Here is a 19,373-nt window from a genome sequence, read left to right on the forward strand (position 1 = left end):
AAGTTCTCATGATATTCAGAACCTTCATCTATGGTAAGTAAAGAAGAAATAAATAGAAGTAAATATTTTTAGAGAATATTGCATTTGGAGGCTGGTGAGGCAGTTGATTGTGAGTTGCTTCCAAGTCTTACCCGAGTTTGTATCCTCGGACCCATATGATACGGTAGCCAGAAGTTGAAACACCCTTGGGTATAGTACTGAGGAATTATTTGCCAATTGTTTAGATATTTATATAATTTTGATTCCTTCCCTCAGACATGGCAAAACACAGCTATGATCCAGTCATCAGGTCAGTCTTGGTATATTTAAAATGCTTACTTAGAAGTTAGAGGATCTGGAATTTATGGACACTCAGGACTGTATCACAATTACTGTATTAAAATAATAAACAAAAGGCATACTTTCAGCTCCACATGTCTAGTGTTACACTCCATATGTGCACAGCCTATTATACCTCTATATACCTCTGCAGACTGGTTGGCCAGTATCCTGTCTCAGCTTCTACAGTGCTAGGATTATGGGCCCATCCTTGCCTTGCCTATCACTTTGCTTGGGTTCTAAAGATCAAAACTTGGGGTCTCATACTTGAAAAGCAAGTACTTTGCTAAGTGATCTATTTCCCCATTGCTACACTGGCTAATTTTAATGCAAAGTGTGTCAATCTCTACAGAGGAGATTTATAGAAAATTGGCTCAATGTGAAAGCACTTCCAAGAAATTAAATTAGCAAACATAAGAAGTTTCAAGAAAAGTCATATTGAACAAAATAAAAGACTTAACAAACAGAAAAAAAGTAATAAAAATAACAGCCATAATTACTGTTCATTTGAGTAAAACAAGGAAGCACACTAAGGAATAGGAACAATTAGTAGACAAAGGACAAGTCAAAAGTCATCCGCAGCGCAGGTGACTGTCTTGTGAGGCATACTTGGATCCCAAATATCTCTCTTAAATTGGAGGTTTATAACACATATTTGAGGTCATTCTGCAAGCCTTAGGAAAGCACCAGAAATAAGGGAAATCTTATGATTAGACAGCCTTCCACACAGAAAAAAATATAATAATCATAATAACTCTTTTTCTAGAACATTTCTCCAGTAAGTGCCCACTGTCATTATCAGAATTATTTGTTCTCTCGCGATCATTATTGTTGGAGGAAGTCGTTACTTCTGCTGCCCTTACCGATTAAATAGAAAGGTCAAGTGAACTGTAAGGAGAATGACATAGACTCTGAAAATCAAAGCAACCACTTTTTAAATGCTTGATGTGCAGAGAATTGAAAGTAAAGGTCTAAATGAGAAAAATGTTATCTCTTTGCTATAATACAAAATGCTTTCCTTAATATACAAAGTATAGTTACTACTATTGTTGTTATTTAATATTGTTGTTATTATAACAAAAAACACAAAGCATTGCCTTTTCTAAAGCTTGGGTATTGTAAAGGATCATGCTTGCCACTGGGATTCCACAGTGATTTCTAAAATTCTGGTTGCTTGGGCCACTCACGTTCCTTTTCTAGATTTAGATAAAACAGCTCACAGCCCTCATACAGACTTATGGTTTCTCTTTCCAACCATGAATCAGCACTCAAAGAGTTCAATTACCTTCAGTGCCAATCTGCAATGAAAGCAATAATCTCCTGAAAATATAACAAAGCTAGGCAAAAAAGGATGAGTAAGGTTTTGGCTTATACAGAGGCTCAGATGTAGTTATTGATATATGTGTAGGACTTTAGTATGAAAGGTGTCTTTATGCTTGAAATTCCTATATTTATATTAATAACTATATTCGAGGAGCGCGTTGCGGCACGCTCCTCGACCAGCGAGGAAAAACGGCCACCACCAGAGGATTCTTCTCAGATCACGCTTTATTGTGGGAGCCTCTTGGTTGAAGGTGAGAGCAGGAAGCAAAAGGCCCCTGTCCGCTTATATAGGGAGAAGCGCATAGGGGCTTGCCGTGATTGGTTGTCACCGGTCTGCCGACACAGGAGACCTAGGGGCTGGCCAGAGATAGGTTATGTACTGCGCATGAGCAGGGTGCAGCGCCTTAGCTGACAAGAGCATTACTATATATGGAGTTGTTTACCTCAAACCCGGAGGGAGCCAGCACCATCTTGTAACTTCTTCCACATTCGGCTCCCCACAGAGCCAGTTACAGCCAAGTCTCTGTTCATGTTTTTTGGCTAGTTTTGTTATAATTTCATCATTAGACAAGCATTGTTGCTTTGTAAATATTGACATGTGGCAGTTGAAGGGGTCAGAAGCTGGAATTAGCAGAAAAAACACAGATGAAAACAACAAAATCGTTTACATGTACATTTAAAAAATAGAGCAAAATTTAGTGCCTCAGTGAATCAAAATGCATTTTAGTACAAAATAAATGATTATATCTATCTATCTATCTATCTATCTTCAAGAATGAGTAATAATCCAGGACATGAATACAAATAAAATCATAAGACAAGGGGGTTTTCATTGTGACAGCAATAGTGTGTAGGTTGGATGTATAAATCAATATAAGTCTGTTATTTTAAGTATTATTTCCAGACAAAAAGTGAAGAGTAAAAGGTTGTCAAAGGACACTGATTCCTTGCCCTAGGGATTTCCTCTGCAGGAAATCGCTCTCAGAAAATCCCACTTTCTTGAGATTTGAGTTCCTAAAATAACCGCAGAAGGTCCAGAGGACCTCTGTGGAATGTTTCAACGCCCTAGATGTGCCCCAGGTGCACTGATAAAAAATGTATGATTCTTCCCCTTTGAATTTCCTCATTGCCCGCTTTGAATTTCCTCATTCCCCCTGTCCTCCCCCTCCTTTGCAATTTTTGCCTTTATAAGCCCGTTACAAGTTCAGGCCGGGGTCGAACTCCTCTACCCCTGCGTGGTGTATGAGTCTCGACCCCAGCATGCTGGCCTGAGATCTCACTCTGTTACACTTTCAATAAACTTCCTCGTGCAATTGCAGCAAGTCTGGTCTTGGTGCCTCGCTGGGTGCGCGCCTCTCCTGAGATTTGAGTGAGGGTCTCCCTTCGGAGGTCTTTCAAAAGAATGGTAAAATTATTTTTAAAATAATATTTCAATTAAAAATTTTAAATACTTATTCATCTTGATACTGAATTAAGTACAAAAGACGTCTGTAACAAATTAGAAGGTAAGTTAGCATTATCTTCTCTTTCACACAAAATGGTAGGTTATTTTTAAATTTACAAATTTTAAATTTTGCTTTTAAGTTTTGCATATATATATATATATATATATATATATATATATATATCATAAAGACAAAATAAATAAAACAGGAATTAGTCAACAAAAAGTTTAAATGAGAAAAATAACTTGTATAGAAATATAGATTCATTATTCAATTATTGGAAGAACACTAAGGAAAGAGTAAGCCTGCTCTTAATTGAGAAACATAAAATCATGCATTAAATACAAGAACTGAATGGCATAACAGACAAAGGAAACCCCCATGTGAAAATCAGAATCATGTAAAAATGAAGAAATAAGAATTAAACTCAAACACCTGAGCCAACAAAGGAAAGTGGAGCCTGAGATTCACATGAAAACTACTCAACATTATATATATACACACATTTGGTGACCAGGTACTTGCAGCTAAATGAAGTGTGGCAAAAATGCAATTTTGTTAGTAATCAGTATGTATAAGGAAGGATATTATTAAAATATCCATAGAAAACGTGTACATCAGAGATTATGCATCAAAATAATTCACCAGTATTGGATTAGGTTACAAGTTATTAGTTTAGAAATAAAGGAATTCTAAAACCTGAAAGACATAGATAATGAGGTACTGAAGGGTAATCTACCATCAAGCATGCAATGCATTTGTTAAGATTAAAGGGCTACTAAAAGAACATGAAAAACAACTAATAACTTCATGGTTGAGAACACGTTTTTCTGTGAGGTGGCAAAAGCAAGTAACAAGAGTACACATGGGAAAAGGGAGGATAATTTGCTGTAATTTTGAGTATGGCCTGAACTACACATTCAGACTTTGTAGAAGTTGACATTTTATTTTCTTTTTAATATTTATGGCAAAATATTTTTATTGAATATTTTCTTTATTTAGGTTTCAAATCTTCTCCCCTTTCCAGATTTCCTCTCCCAAAACTTCCTATACCATCTCCCCTCCCCCAGCATTCATGAAGGGACTCCTATAACCTTCCATTTACTACCTCCTACCTCCCCACCCTGGCATTCCACTACACTCAGGAATCAAGCCTTCACAGGACCAAGATGCTCTCCTCCACTTGATTCCCAACAAGGCCTTCTTGTCCTAAATATGTGGATGGAGCTAAGGGTACCTCTATGTGCACATTTTGGTTTGTGTTTCAGTCCCTAAGAGCACTAGGGGTCTGGTTGCCTGATATTGTTGTTCTTACTATGGGGGTGCAAACCCTTTTAGCTCCTTCAGCCCTTTCTCTAACTACTTCAGTTGGGGTCCCTGTGCTCAGTCCAATGGTTGGCTGTGAGCATATGCCTCTGAATTTGTCAGGCTCTGGCAGAGATTGTCATGAGATAGCTATATCAGGCTTCTATCACCATGTACTTCTTGGCATCCACAATAGTGTCTAGGTTTGGTGACTGTGCAATCACTATAAAAATTACAACTCAATTCTTCAAAGAGTTAGAAAGAACAATTTGCAAAATGATTTGGAATATCAAAAATCAGAGGATAGTGAAAACTATTCTCAACAATAAAAAAACTTCTGGTGTCATCACCAAATCTAACATCAAGGTGTATTGCAAAGAAATTGTGAAAGAAAAATAAAAGAACAAACAAATACACAAAGAAACATCCAAAAAATGTATGGTATTAGTACAGAGACAGGCAGGTAGATCAACAAAATAGAATTGAAGACTCAGAAATGAACCCACATACCTATGGTCACTTGGTCTTTCACAAAGGAGGAAAATCATCCAGTGGAAAAAAGGCAACGTTTTTATCAAATGCTACTGTTTCAAGTGGCAGTCACCATGTAGAAGAATGCAAATTGACCCATTAATATATCCTTATACAAAGCTCAAGTTCAAGTGCATCAAGGACCTTCACATAAAACCAGATCCACTGAAACTTAGAGAAGTGAAAGTGAGAGAAGGTCCTTGAACACATAGAAAAGAGGAAATTTTCATTGACTTATGCTCTAAGACTAGGAATCAAAAATGCCACCTCAAAAAAATTGCAAAGCTTCTCTAAGGCAAAGGACACTGTCAATAGGACAAAATGCAAGCAACAGATAGGGAAAAGATCTTTACCAATAGTATATCTGATAGAGGGCTAATATCCAATATATACTAAGAAACCAAAAAGTTAGACTCTAGAGAATCAAATGATTCTTTTAAAACATGGGGTACAGAGCTAAATAAATAATTCTCAACTGAGGAATACTTAATGTCTAAGAAGCCCCTAAACAAATGATCAACATTCCTAGTCATAAGGGAAATGCAAATCAAAACAACTCTGAGATTCTACCTCACACCTGTTTAGAATGGCTAACATCAAAACCTCAGGTGATAGCAAATGCAGGAGAGAATGTGGAGAAAAGGAATACTCTTTCATTGTTGGTGGGATTGTAAGCTGGTACAACCATTGTGGAAATCAGTCTGGTGGCTTCTCAGAAAGTTGGAAATAATTCTATCTGAATATCCAGCTATACTTCTCCTGGACATATTTCCAAAGATGCTCCAACCGATAAGAAGGAAACATGCTCCACTATGTTCATAGAAACTTTATTTATAATAGCCAGAAATGGAAAGAACCAGATGTCTTTTAAAAGAGGAATGGATACAGAAAATGTGGTTCATTATACAGCTAATAAAAACAATGATTTTATGAAATTCTTAGGCAAATGTATGGAACTAGAAATATCATCCTGAGTGAGGTAACCAATCACCAAAGAACACACAGGATATATCCTCACTGATAAGTAGATATTAGCCCAAAAGCTTGGAATACCCAAGATACAATTTACAGACCACATGAAGCCCAAGGAGAAGGAAGATGGAGGTGTGAATGCTCCAGTCCTTCTTAGAAGGGGAAACAAAATACTCACAAGAGGAAATATGGAGACAAAGTATGGGAAAGAGACTGAAGGAAAGGTCATCCAGAGACTACCATACCTGGCTATCTGTACATATGCAGTCACCAAGACCAGAAAATATTGAGGATGATATTTTCTTCAATGGTATAAGAATGGATGAGATCCCTTTACCCCAGTAAGCAATATCACAATAAATCTGTGCAAGAATTTATATTCAAATTAATGGATCTCATACAGAAAGAAGAGACTGAGTTAGGAGGTGCTTTGCCTTCTTTTTGAGCTTCATAAGATCTGTGAAGTGTTTCCTGGGTATTCTGAGCTTTTTGGCCTAGTATCCACTTATCAGTGAGAACATACCATGAGTGTACTTTTGTGACTAGGTTACCTCACTCAGGTTGATAGCTTCTTTTGTTAAGTTCTAAAAAGTCTTTGATTTATTTCTTTAATTCTTTCTTGACCAAATTATCATTGAGTAGAGAGTCGTTCAGCTTCCATATGTATGTGGGCTTTTTGTTGTTTTATTTGTTATTGAAGACCAGTCTTAGTCCAAGATGATCTGATAGGATGCATAGAATTATTTAGATGTTCTTGTATGAGTTGAGGCCTGTTTTGTGACCAAATATATGGTCAATTATGGAGAAGGTACCATGAGGTACTGAGAAGAATGTAAATTCTTTTGTTTTAGGATCAATTGTTCTATAGATGTCTGTTAAATGCATTAGACTAATAACTTCTTTTAGTTTCACTGTGTCTCTGTTCAGTTTCTGCTTCCATGATCTGTCCATTCTGAGAGGGGGTGTTGACATATCCCATTATTATTGTGTGTGGTACAATATATGATTTGAGCTTTAGTAAAGTATCTTTTAAGAATATTGGTGACCTTGTATTTGGAGCAAAGCTATTTAGGACTGAGGGCCATACTTATACAGATGAGGATGCTTGCTGCTAAATGAACACTGGCACCCCAATGAAGGAACTAGAGAAAGGACTGAAGGAGCTTAAATAGTTTGCAACTCCCTGGGAAGAACAACATTATCAACCAACCAAACTTTCACAGCTCCCAAGGACTAAAATATCAGCTAATGACAATACTTGGAGAGACCCATGGTTCTAGTTGCATATGTAGCAGAGTATAACATTCTGTGGTATCAATGGAAGAAGAGGTCTTTGGTCTAGTGAAGGTGTATTTTCCTAGTGTAAGGGAATGCCAATGAGCTGAGGTCAGGTTGTAGTGGGTGGTTGGGAGAAGGAGCACCTTCATGGAAGCAAGTGGAGGGGTGGGAGGTGATAGTGGCAGGAAAAAGATAACATCTGAAATGTAAATAAAGAGAATATTCAATAAATAAGAAACACAAGAAGAAGGGATTTCCTGAAAAAAAAAAAAAAAAAAAAAAAAAAAAAAACTCCCAAGTTGAGGGGCAGGCGCTTGAAAGCACACAGTAAGTGAAAATGAGTAAAAATTTACTATCCAAATTCACTAAATTTGCAACCAATAAAAATAGCAGAAAGTTACAACCCACAATTCTCACCAACAGGAGTGCCAAAGAATGAGCTGAGCAAGGAAGAGAGGGATTATAGAGTTTTATTATAATCTCAAAAAATAAAAAAGTACACCTGGAGCTGGGACAGTTGCCAAAGCTGTGGTCTGACTGTGGAATCCCTTCCCCAGTTGTGCTGTAATGTCTGGTCTCAGTGGGAGCAGATATACCAAGTGAGGAGCTAGTAGGATACCCAGGGAGGAGTTCAGTCTCTCAGAGAAGGAGAGCAGAACTGAGCAAGGCTCTGTGAGAGTGAGATGATATGACCAGGAGTGGGGATGCCTTTGGGCTGTAAATAAATAAATAAATAAATAAATAAATAAATAAATAAATAAATAAATAAATAAATAAATAGAAATGTTGTTAGGGTGAATAGTAAATGTCCGCACTTGCTGAGTAATGTCACTCAATATTTTACTTTCAAGACTAAACACTCCACAGCCGTTCTGTTGATGTTTGTATCTATCTCATCATCCCTCAAGTAAACTCACTGATTTATTCACAAAGAAAAAATCACCAGTCAATAGCATGCTTTCAATTTGTGTTACATTAATAACGAATTTCTTAAAGTCCCTGTTACGATTTTGCAAATTATTTAATTATAGGTATATGGCCTTGTTTCATTAATAACATCCTATTTTATGAAATGAAATAATAATTTTATTATAAAAGCTCAGTTTACAAGATTTGAAATTGTTTCAGATACATAGTTAAAAAATGTTTAATTTTTATATATTAATATTTTTCAATATCCTTAGTATAGATAGTGGTTACATACATTCATATGGTGTGAAACATATTTTGTTCTCAGTTATTTAATTCAATATATTAAAACATTTTAATTGAATAAAGATGTGTTAATATAATCTTCCAATACACCTCAATATATATATATATATATATATATATATATATATATTATATGTATCTATACACACATATAAAACTTCGAAAATTTTATGCATAAACATAGTTATTTTTAAACTTTGTTAAAGTGAGGTTATATTAGTGATTATAACTAAATTCTCATTATTTATCAGCACCAAATTGTCTGGAATCATAATGATAAAAGAGAAATTCATGAATCTACTATATCAACCAGAATGTAATATTTTATTCTTTATATCAGCTTATCTTTTGATTTTTATTACAGTGATTAAAAAAGACTTTATACCTATATTGAGCATATTCTGATAACATCCAATCCTTTCTTCTCTTCATACAATACCTTCTCCTTTTCTGACACCAAGTCACCTTCCAATTCTAATCTTTCTTCTTTTTTTTCTTTGTTTTATCTCCACAGTATTCCTGCAGACAGGCTGATGCATATACAAACACACTTAAACTAATATTATATTTCCAGTGAAATACAAAAATCCAGTAGCCAAACTGGAAGCAGCTCCAACTGACTGAATATTTGAACAGATGGTGGGCAAAACCTAATGAGAAGAGAAGTCTTAACCACATTTTTGTTTCAGCCACTCCTAGAAGTCAAACTTTTATAACCATCTGCTTAAAATGGCCAGGGCCTGCTGATGTACTAATGACTTGCTTCCACATCTTAACTTGTATGTAAACAACAACAACAACAACAACAACAATAACAACAACAACAACAAAAGCCAAAGTTACACATAAATCACTGCCTGGTTACCTTCCAGTTTCTTATTTAAGTTGTTGCTTTTCTTCTTTCTTTCCTTTCTCATTGAAAATTGACCCAATACATGCCAGTTCCTGCCAAAGAGCAACACACCTGACTGCCTTGCAAAAAGCTCAAAATAGTCTATTGGTTCTCATTTTTGGATGTTTCATTTTCACAGCTCAAATGCATATTAAGAACATAATAAATGTGACAATCATATAATGGATTACAATAATAAAAAAACAAAGTAAATAATATATAGATACAATTTGGTTCCTGTAGCTATTTCAAGTGACAGAGATACAAGCAAAAAAAAAAAAAAAAAAAAAAAAGAGAGAGAGAGAGAGAGAAAGTAAGAATGAAAGAAGAGAAAAGGAAAGAAAAGAAAAAAATGAAGTTCTTGAAATTATTTAATTTAATTTTCTTAATCATCATCATTACAAGTCCAGGGCAATAAAACCAAACACTACTCTATGTTTTGAGGCTGGATCAGGGCTGGGGCTTTTTGATACCTACTGAAGTCTAAGCCCCAATTCTTCCACAGAATCTGAAGACCACAGAGTAGCAGGTTGAGTCCTCCTGACTCTTCAGAAAACATGTCTGATACCTGGCATGGTGTAAAGGGAGCCCAACCCTCATTCCATTCCATCTTCTAGCTTTCCTTCTCATGCCTTTTGCTCTGTTTGCTGTTTGTTCAAGTACTATATTATGGAAATTATATTTTCATGTTAGCATACAAGTGAACTTCACATGGCATTTCTATACAAGATTCAGACAAGTATCACTATGTAGGCAGACACTAGATTATGGTTTGCAAATATCTATGTGTATATGTATAGGTATAAGACAGAAAGAAATCCTGTGATGGGAAAATGGTTTGGGGGACATTTTATGAAGTAAAGGTATAAATTCAAATATGGGAACCATGCTAGGAGTTGGGAGAGAGGTTGAATACAGTTCTAATATTTGCTGATTTGTTTCTACTCTTTCTTTGTGACCCATTGAATATTATCATGGTTCTTACACAGGCAAGAGTATAAAGCTATTTACTGGAGCTTGTGTGGCTGCATCATTGGTGAACTACATCATGAAGCACAACGACATTTTTCTTTAAGCAATCTTCTATTGTCACTCGCTTCCGTGACCCGTGTCAGGTTGCATTGGCTTCTCCGCCATCTTGACTGAATTTTCAGGAGATCATAAGACATCACCTTTCACTATAGCTGTTACATCCTTTCCACTCTTTCTTCCACAATGTTCTCCCAGCCATGGAGGGGATAATAGTGGTGTCTTGTTTAATGCTGAACACTCCATAGTAACATGATTTCAGCATCATGACCAGCCATGAGTTTTTCACTTAACTGCTCTTTGCTGGAAAAAGAAGCTTGTTCGATCAAGTCTGAGAACAACACTGGGCTATTGGTATAAACATAAATATTCATGAGACAATTTGACAGCAAACCAGCAGTAGCATATTCACCCCTCTCCCAACTCAGCACCTTGGCGATCACTACACTGGGAGAAAGAACCTTCACTGCACCAAAGGCCCATTGATGCCAAACAATGCTATCCTCTGATTCATATGCACCTGGAGCCATGGATCTCTTAATGTGTGCTCAATGGCTGGTGTTTTAGTCTCAGTGTGCTCAATGGCTGGTGGGTTTGGTTAGTTGATCATTTGTTCTTCCCATGGGGTTGTAGCCCCTTTCAACACCTTCAGTCTTTTCTCTATCTCCTCTTTAATACAAAGCTGGAGAAGGCATTTTCTGGCTATTTCCCCCAAGGAGTGGATGGTTACTTCAAGCACTGTGAAAGTGAGTCAGGAGAAAAGAAGTTCTTATTTCAGTCTAAACATGGCTTCTCCATAATCTTTTACTGGGGTATGCAAAGGAATATAGTGTCTTTAGCAATATGGTTTTAATATTATGATTTAATTGGCAGCCAATGAGAATGCTATACTATACATAATTTGGCAGGCTTTGGAATATTTCTGAACAAAAGTTCCTATGTAGGCGGCCAAGCTGTCTCCTGAGGGGCTATGCCAGAGCCTGACAAATACAGAGGCAGATGCTCTCAGCAAACCATTGGACTAAGACCTAGGTGTCCAATGAAGGAGGTAGAGAAAGAACTGAAGGAACTGAAATGATTTATAATCTCATAGGAAGAACAAAAATACCAACCAACTAGACCCTCCCGAGCTCCCAGGGACTAAACCACCTACCAGAGAGTACACATGGAGCAACCAGTGACTCCAGCTGCATATGTAGATGGCCTTATTGGCATCAACAGGAGAGAACTTTGTTCTGTGAAGGCTTGATGCCTTAATGTAGGGGAATGCCAGGACAGGGAGGAGAGGGGGAGTGGGCAGAGAAGAGGGGGAGCATCCACAGAGAGGTGGGGGAAGGGATGGGAGATGGGGAAATCAGAGAGGAGGCCAGGAAAAAGGATAACATTTGAAATGTAAATAAAGAAAATATTCAACAAACCAACAAAAACAAACAAACAAGGCAACATTTTTGGAGTGGCATTAACTTGGAGTTTATTTTTCTTCAGCTTGTTTGTTTGTTTTAATATTCTTCTAAGTTAGCTGACAAAGTAGTGAACTTCCATATGGTTTCTTTACATTTACCTTGTTCTGGTTAACCTTTTCACCTTTTAACTATCTCCTATCTCATCCTATGAACACCTTTCCACCCCAAGCATCCCTACCCATGCTTTCTTAGCATTCATATTCTACCAGACTATCTTCTTTTCTTTTTCCTCCATCTCTACAATGGCCTTTTCTCTTTTCTTGGTCTCTATAATCATTTTATTTAAATAAAAAAATAAAAATTCACAAGCTCCCATCCATACATTAAAAAATAAAAAGTGATATTTGACTTTCAAGGCCTGGATTACTAAGAACCAAATCCAGAAAGTGCAAAAAGGGCACTTATCTACTGAGCCATCTCTGCGCCCTCCATGAATCCTTTAAAGTATAAACAGTTGCTCCTTGATTTATCTGTTCTACCAAGTTGGATATTTAAATTTACTTCCTTGCAGGCAAGTACATCCTTCTTTGAATTTTATATTTATGTGCAATGCATAAAGAGAAGTATATTCCTGTCAAAGATTTCAAGCCCAATAATAATTTAATCCTTAATATTTTAAAAAGTCCATATAAAAGTAAAGCAAATTACTACTTGTGAAGATGTGATATGTTACTACAATCACTGAAAATGTTCTTCTCTTATATCAAAGGCCTGTTTGACATATTAACTTATATTTACATTTAAATGGGCCGCTTTTCTTACTGAATCATTCCCAATCTGTGGATATTTTTAGTATGCTATTAAATTAAGACATATAGTTTTGTGGTTTTACCCAGAGCAAACCAACAAGAGATATAGACAATTCGTATTTCTGATTTTGTGACAATATTTTTATCTACTTCTATATTTTTAAACGTATAGTAAAATCTGTTTTGTTTGTTCAAATACTGTCTCCAGCGTCTCCTAATTGATTTCTCACATTTATATTTTTACAGCGGCAATGAATCATGCTCTGAATAAGACAAGAATGATACTTTTACTAATAATGTGCCTAAAACTTACCTACATCCTACATCACAAACCTGGTACAGTTTTTCCAGCCTAGTCTCTACTCTGATACTTCCCCTTTTAATTTTTCTACATTGCCTATTTTATGAACACATTTTTACTGATATCTAAACATTAATGTATTTTATCCCATTAAAATTTGGAGTAGTTTTGGTTTGTGTGTGTGTGTGTGTGTGTGTGTGTGTGTGTGTTAAAACTGACATTTTCTAAAGTGAGATAATGCTATGCCATATATACATGGAACTTAGCCTAAAAGAGTATGTTGTTTTAAATTAAGTTTGAGACTCATGGTTATCAATACTATCTAAATGATATTTGTGAGGAGTCATAAGTTACTATTTTTCATTTTAAATGACTGTGATTGACTGTTCCACATATATCACATATTAGCAGATTGTACTGACAATGGGTAAATAATCAGATTGAATGTAATCTCACCTACTGAATTATTATAAAAGTATCTCCGACATTCAAGGAAATTGAACTATTACTCGACCTCACAGCCAAGCTCATAATAGACCTTCAAGTCACTCACAAATCAAGATACTCTACTTTGGGAATTTCTTTTCTGGTACAATCTATTTGGTTTTCTGTAGGCTTCTTGTATGTTTATGTGTAACTCTTTCTTTAGTTTAGGGAAATTTTATTCTATAATTTTTGTGAAGATAGTTACTGGCCCCTTTTGTTGAGAATCTTTGCTCTCTTCTACACCTATTATCCTTAGGTTTTTTCTTCCCATTGTGTCTTTGATTTCCTGGAGAATTTTGATTACAAGTTTTTGCATTTTGCATTTTCTTTGACTTTTATGTCAATGTTTTCTATGGTATCTTCTGTCCCTGAAAATCTTTCTTCTCTCTCTTGTATTCTGCTGGTAATGCTTGCATCTATGACTCCTAATTTTTTTTCTAGGTTTTCTATCTCCAGGGTTGCCTATCTTTGTGATTTCTTTAGTTTTTTTCTATTTTAATTTATTTTTATACTGAATGTTATTGTTCAATCCCTTAGACTGTTTGATTGATTTTGTGTTTTCTCTTTAAGGGCTTCTGCCTCTTTACTTGTGTTGTCCTATATTTTTCTTAAGGAGTTACTTATGAGCTTTGTAAAGTCCTCTAATTCATCATGAGTTTATATCAGTTTCTGATTTTATGTCAGAATTTTGCTTTTCTGTTAGGGTAGGGTATCCAGGACTTCCTGTGGTGGGGGAACTGAATTTCTGATGATGCCAAGTGGCCATGCTTTCTGTTGCTTAGATTGTTAGACTTGCCTATTGCCATCTGCTTAACTCTGGTTTTAGTTGGTCTTCCTTATTTTAACAGTGGCCTGACCCTCCTTAAAGGCTGTTTCCCAGCACTTCTAGGATACCCGCTTTCTCCCAGAGGGATCAGAGTACAGAGAGATGAAGCACAGGGTCAGTTCTAGGCACAGGAAGAAGCTGAATGGTTCCTGTCCCAGATTGTTCTTTGGTTTCTGTTCCCTGAGGGCTTCAGGAGGGTTCCTCTTGGGTCAGGAATTTAAGCATAAGTGGTTGACTTACCTGTGCTCTCAGATGTGTCAGCACTTCTGGGAGACAAGCTTTCTCCCAGTGGAGTCTGGGTACAGAGAGCTGTGTTGTTGTTGTTACTGTTTCTGACTCAGTTGGGAAAATCTGGAGCCACTTAATAACAAATCTCATTTAATATTTCTGTAAAGCATCCCACATTTAATATCTGTAATATGCTTTACTTAAACCAAATAATAAGACAGATCAAAGCTCTTTATTAGAGTCACACAGACATAGAGATACAGGTACAGAGAGATTTACAAGAAAACCGTTAGTTAGGGACAGACTGAAAAACAGACAATAGATAAACAGGAGGACCAAAGATACAGGAAGAACAGGGATTCAAAATTGATTTGTTCTAGGTTACATAGTAGCGTAAGGAATTAAGTGTCTTATCTTATGCAGCACATTTGTATTATTAGTGACTCTGAGTTTATTAATGCATGCAAACTGATTCATTTTGGCACTTCATGTAGGAAAGCTCTTATGAGTAAACCTACTCAATTGTCTGATAAATGTGTCTTAGTGCATAATTGAAATTTTTATAAACTAAATGAAAATTTGCTAGTGTGATTATAACAAACTAAAAATAGAAGAAATATATTCAGACATTTTTGTGTTATTGTTTATTTATTTATTTGTTTATTTTCTACTTTATTTATTTTATAAAATATTATTATACTTCACAAATTTGTTACCTAATAATATATGATGAATACAATTATTTTTCTTTTTCTTTTCCTTTTTTTCTAAGAAGGACTGAGTCTTCCACATGTTGGCCCTCCTTCTTTTTAGCTTCATAAGGTCTGTGTGTTGTTTCTTGGTTATTCAGAGCTTTTGGGGACAGTATCTAATTATCAGTGAGAGCTTACCATGTGTGTGCTTTTGTGAGTGGGTTACCTCTCTCAGGATGATATTCTCTAGTTCCATCCAATTCCTAGGAATTTTGTAAAGTCATTGTTTCTAATAGCTGAGTAGTAGTCCATTGTGTAAATGTACCACAAGTTCAGTATCCATTCCTCTGTTGAAGGACAGCTAGGTTCTTTCCAGCTTCTGACTATAATAAAAAGGCTGCTATGAACATGGTGGAGCATGTGTCCTTATTATATGTTGGAAGATCTTTCGGGTATGGGTTGAACTTTGTCAAATGCTTTCTCAGCATCTAGTAATATTGTCGTGAGTTTATTTTTTTCTTTTAAGTTTGTTTATATGATGGATTACATTGATGGATTTCCATATATTGAACCATTTCTGCATCCCAGGGATGAAGCCTACGTGATGATAGTGAATGATTATTTTGATGTGTTCTTGGATTCAGTTTGCAAGAATTCTATGAAGTATTTTTGCAGTGAAGGACCTGTGTGACAAGGACTTCAAACCTCTAAAGAAGGAAATCTAGGAATATCTCAGAAAATGGAAAAATCTCCCATGCTCATGGATCGGAAGGATCAACATTTTAAAAATGGCCATATTAAAAAAAGCAATCTAGAGATTCAATGCAATCCCCATCAAAATTCCAACCCAGTCCTTCATTGAGTTGGAAAGAGCAATGTGTGATTTCATCTGGAATAACAAAAAACCTACAATAGCAAAATCCATCCTCAACAACAAGAAAACATCTGCGAGAATCACTATCCCTGATGTCAAGCTATATTACAAGGCAATTGTGCTGAAAACTGCATGGTACTGGTACAGAAATAGGCACGTGGATCAAAGAAATAGAATAGAAGATCCAGAAATGAGCCCTAAGGTATATGGTCACCTGATTTTTGACAAAGGAGCCATAAACATTCAATGGAAAAAGGACAGCCTATTCAACAAATGGTGTTGGTCTAACTGGCACTCAGCATGAAGAAGAATGAAAATAGACCCTTTCTTATCTCCTTGTAAAAAGCTCAAGTGCAAGTGGATCAAAAATATCTACATTAACCCAGGTAGACTGAAACTTCTAGATGAGAAAGTAGGGAAAACCTTAGAACTCATAGGCACAGGAGAAAATTTCCTGAACAGAACACCAATGGCTCAAGGTCAAAGATTGACAAATGGGACTTAATGAGACTGCAACGTTTCTGTAAGGCTAAAGACACTGTCAAGAAAACAAAACGGCAGCCAACAGAATGGGAATAGTTCTTTACCAACTCCACATCAGATAGAGACCTAATATCCAAGGTATACAAAGAACTCAAAAAGCTACACACCAGAGAATTAAACAACCCTATTAATAAATGGGGTACAGACTTAAACAAAAAGTTCTCACTTGAGGAATATGGAATGGCTGAGAAAAATCTAAGGAAGTGCTCAACATCCTCAGCCATCACGGATATGCAAATCAAAACAAGCCTGAGATTCCACCTCACAGCAGTCACATTGGTCAAGATCCAAAAGTCAGATGACAGCAGTAGCTGGCAAGGTTGTGGAGAAAGAGGAACACTTCACTGTTGGAAGGGTTGTAAACTGATACAACCACTCTGGAAATCAGTCTGGCGATTCCTCAGAAAATTGGACATAGTACTACCTGACGATCCAGCTATTCCACTTCTGGGCATATACCCCCAGATACAATCCAATATACAACAAATATACATGCACCACAATGTTCATTGCAGCTCTATTTATAATAGCCAGAAGCTGGAAAGAATCCAGATGTCCTTCAGTAGATGAATGGATACAAAAAATGTGGTACATTTACACAATGGAGTACTACTCAGCTATCAGAAACAATGACTTAACCAAATTCTTAAGAACATGGTTGTATCTAGAGAATATCATCATGAGTAAGATAACTCAGTCACAAAATAACAGACATAATATGCAGTCACTGATATTGGGATGCTAACCCCAGAGGCTCGGACTACCTCAGATACAAATCACAGAGTTTCTGAAGTTCAAGAAAAAAAGAAAAGAAAAGAAAAAGAAAACATTATGCTCAATCCTTACCCACCAAGAAAACATTGACTAATTCCGGGTTACATCCTGTTTTACATGTAATTTTGCTCATTGTAACTAATAAGACCTTAATGCCCAGTATCAAACCTTAAAAAAAAAAAAAGCCAAGCACTTACAAAAATGTATTTGTATACATTTATGCAAAAATGTTTAAAATTTTTTTCTTTTATGTTTGTTTTTTAAAATAAAGTTTAAAAAATGTAAAAAAAAAAAAGGAAAATGGATGCATCTAGAGTACATCATCCTGAGTGAGATAACCCACTCACAAAAGAACAGACATAATACCCAGTCACTGATAATTGGCTACTAACCACAGAAAGCACTGAACACCCCAGAAACAACTCACAGACTCTGTGAAGTTCAACAAAAAAATAAAAATAATATATTTTAATTAAAATAGAACTGTATCCCATCCCCCTTTCCTACCTACAGCCCCTCCTTATCTGTCTCTTATCCCTCAAATTAATAACCTCTTTTCCTATATTACTGTTACATATATACATATGTATATGTTTATGTACCCACAAATACTTAATTACAACCTTAGAAAATATGTTCATGTACTTTTATGAAAAAATGCTGAAAATTTGTACGTTTATATTTGGTTTTTAAAATAAAGTTAAAAAAAGTATTTTTGCATCAATATTCATGAAGGAGATCGTTCTGAAGTTCTGTTTCCTTGTAGGGTCTTTTTGTGGTTTCGAAATGAGGGTAATTGTGGCTTCAAATAATGAATTGGGTAGTTTTCACTGTGTCTCTATTTTGTGGAATATTTTGGAGAGTATTTGTATTACGTCTTCTATAAAGGTCTAATAGAATTCTGCGTTGAACCCATCTGGTGTTGGGCTTGTTTGATTGAGAAGATTTGATGACTGCTTCTAATTCTTTAGGTGCTATGGGATTTTTAAGATGGTTTATCTGATCCTGATTTCACTCTGGTGTCTAGTATCCATCTAGAAATTTGTCCATTTCCTCTAGATTGTCCAGTTTTGTTGAGTATAGGCTCTTGTAGTAGAATCTGATTATTTCTTAAATTTTCTTAGTTTCTGTTGTTATGTCTCACCTTTCATTTCTGACTTTGTTAATTTGCAGACTCTCTGCACCCTCCAGTTAGTCTGGCTAGGGGTTCATTGGTTTTCTTGATTTTCTCAAAAAACCAGCTCCTGGTTTTGTTGATTCTTTGTATAGTTCTTTTAGTTTCTACTTGGTTAATTTCTGCTCTGAGTTTGATTGATTCTTGCAGTCTACTCCTCTTGGGTTTATCTGATTCTTTTTGTTCTACAGCTTTCAGCTGTGCTTTCAAGCTGCTAGTTTATGCTTTCTGCAGTTCCTTTTGGAGGCACTAAGAGCTATGAGTTTTCCTCTTAGTACTGCTTTCATTCCATTCCATAGGTTTTGGTACGTGGTGCTTTCATTTTCATTAAATTCTTAAAAAAGCTCCTCTTTTTTTTCTTTATTTATTCCTTGACCATGATATTTTTGAGTGCTGCATTGTTCAGCTTACATGTATATGTGGACTTTTCGTTGTCTTTATTATTATTAAAGACCAGCCTTAGTCGATAGTGATCTGATAGGATGCATAGGAGTATTTCAATAGTCTTATATCTGTTGAGGCCTGTTTTATGACCGACTATATGATCAATTTTGGAGAAGGTACTCTGGAGTGCTTAGAAGAAAGTACATTCTTTTGTTTTAAGATGAAATGTTCTATAAATGTCTGTCAATTCCAATTTGTTTATAACTTCTGCTAGTTTTGATGTGTCTCTGTTCAATTTCTGATTCCACAATTTGTGGGGTGTTGAAGTGTCCCCCTATATGTATGTGGTACAATATATGCTTTGAGTTTTAGTAGGATTTTTTTTTTTTTTTGAATGCGAGTGCTCTTGTATTTGGAGCATAGATGTTCAGAATTGAGAGTTCATCATAATAGATTTTGCCTGTGATGAGTAAAAAGTGTCCCTTCTTATATTTTTGATAATTTTTGGTTAAAAATATATTTTGTTCAATATTAGAATGGTTACTCCAATTTGTTTCTTGGGACCATTTGC

The sequence above is a fragment of the Micromys minutus genome (assembly GCF_963924665.1).
Source record: "Micromys minutus genome assembly, chromosome: 18".
Taxonomy (NCBI): domain Eukaryota; kingdom Metazoa; phylum Chordata; class Mammalia; order Rodentia; family Muridae; genus Micromys; species Micromys minutus.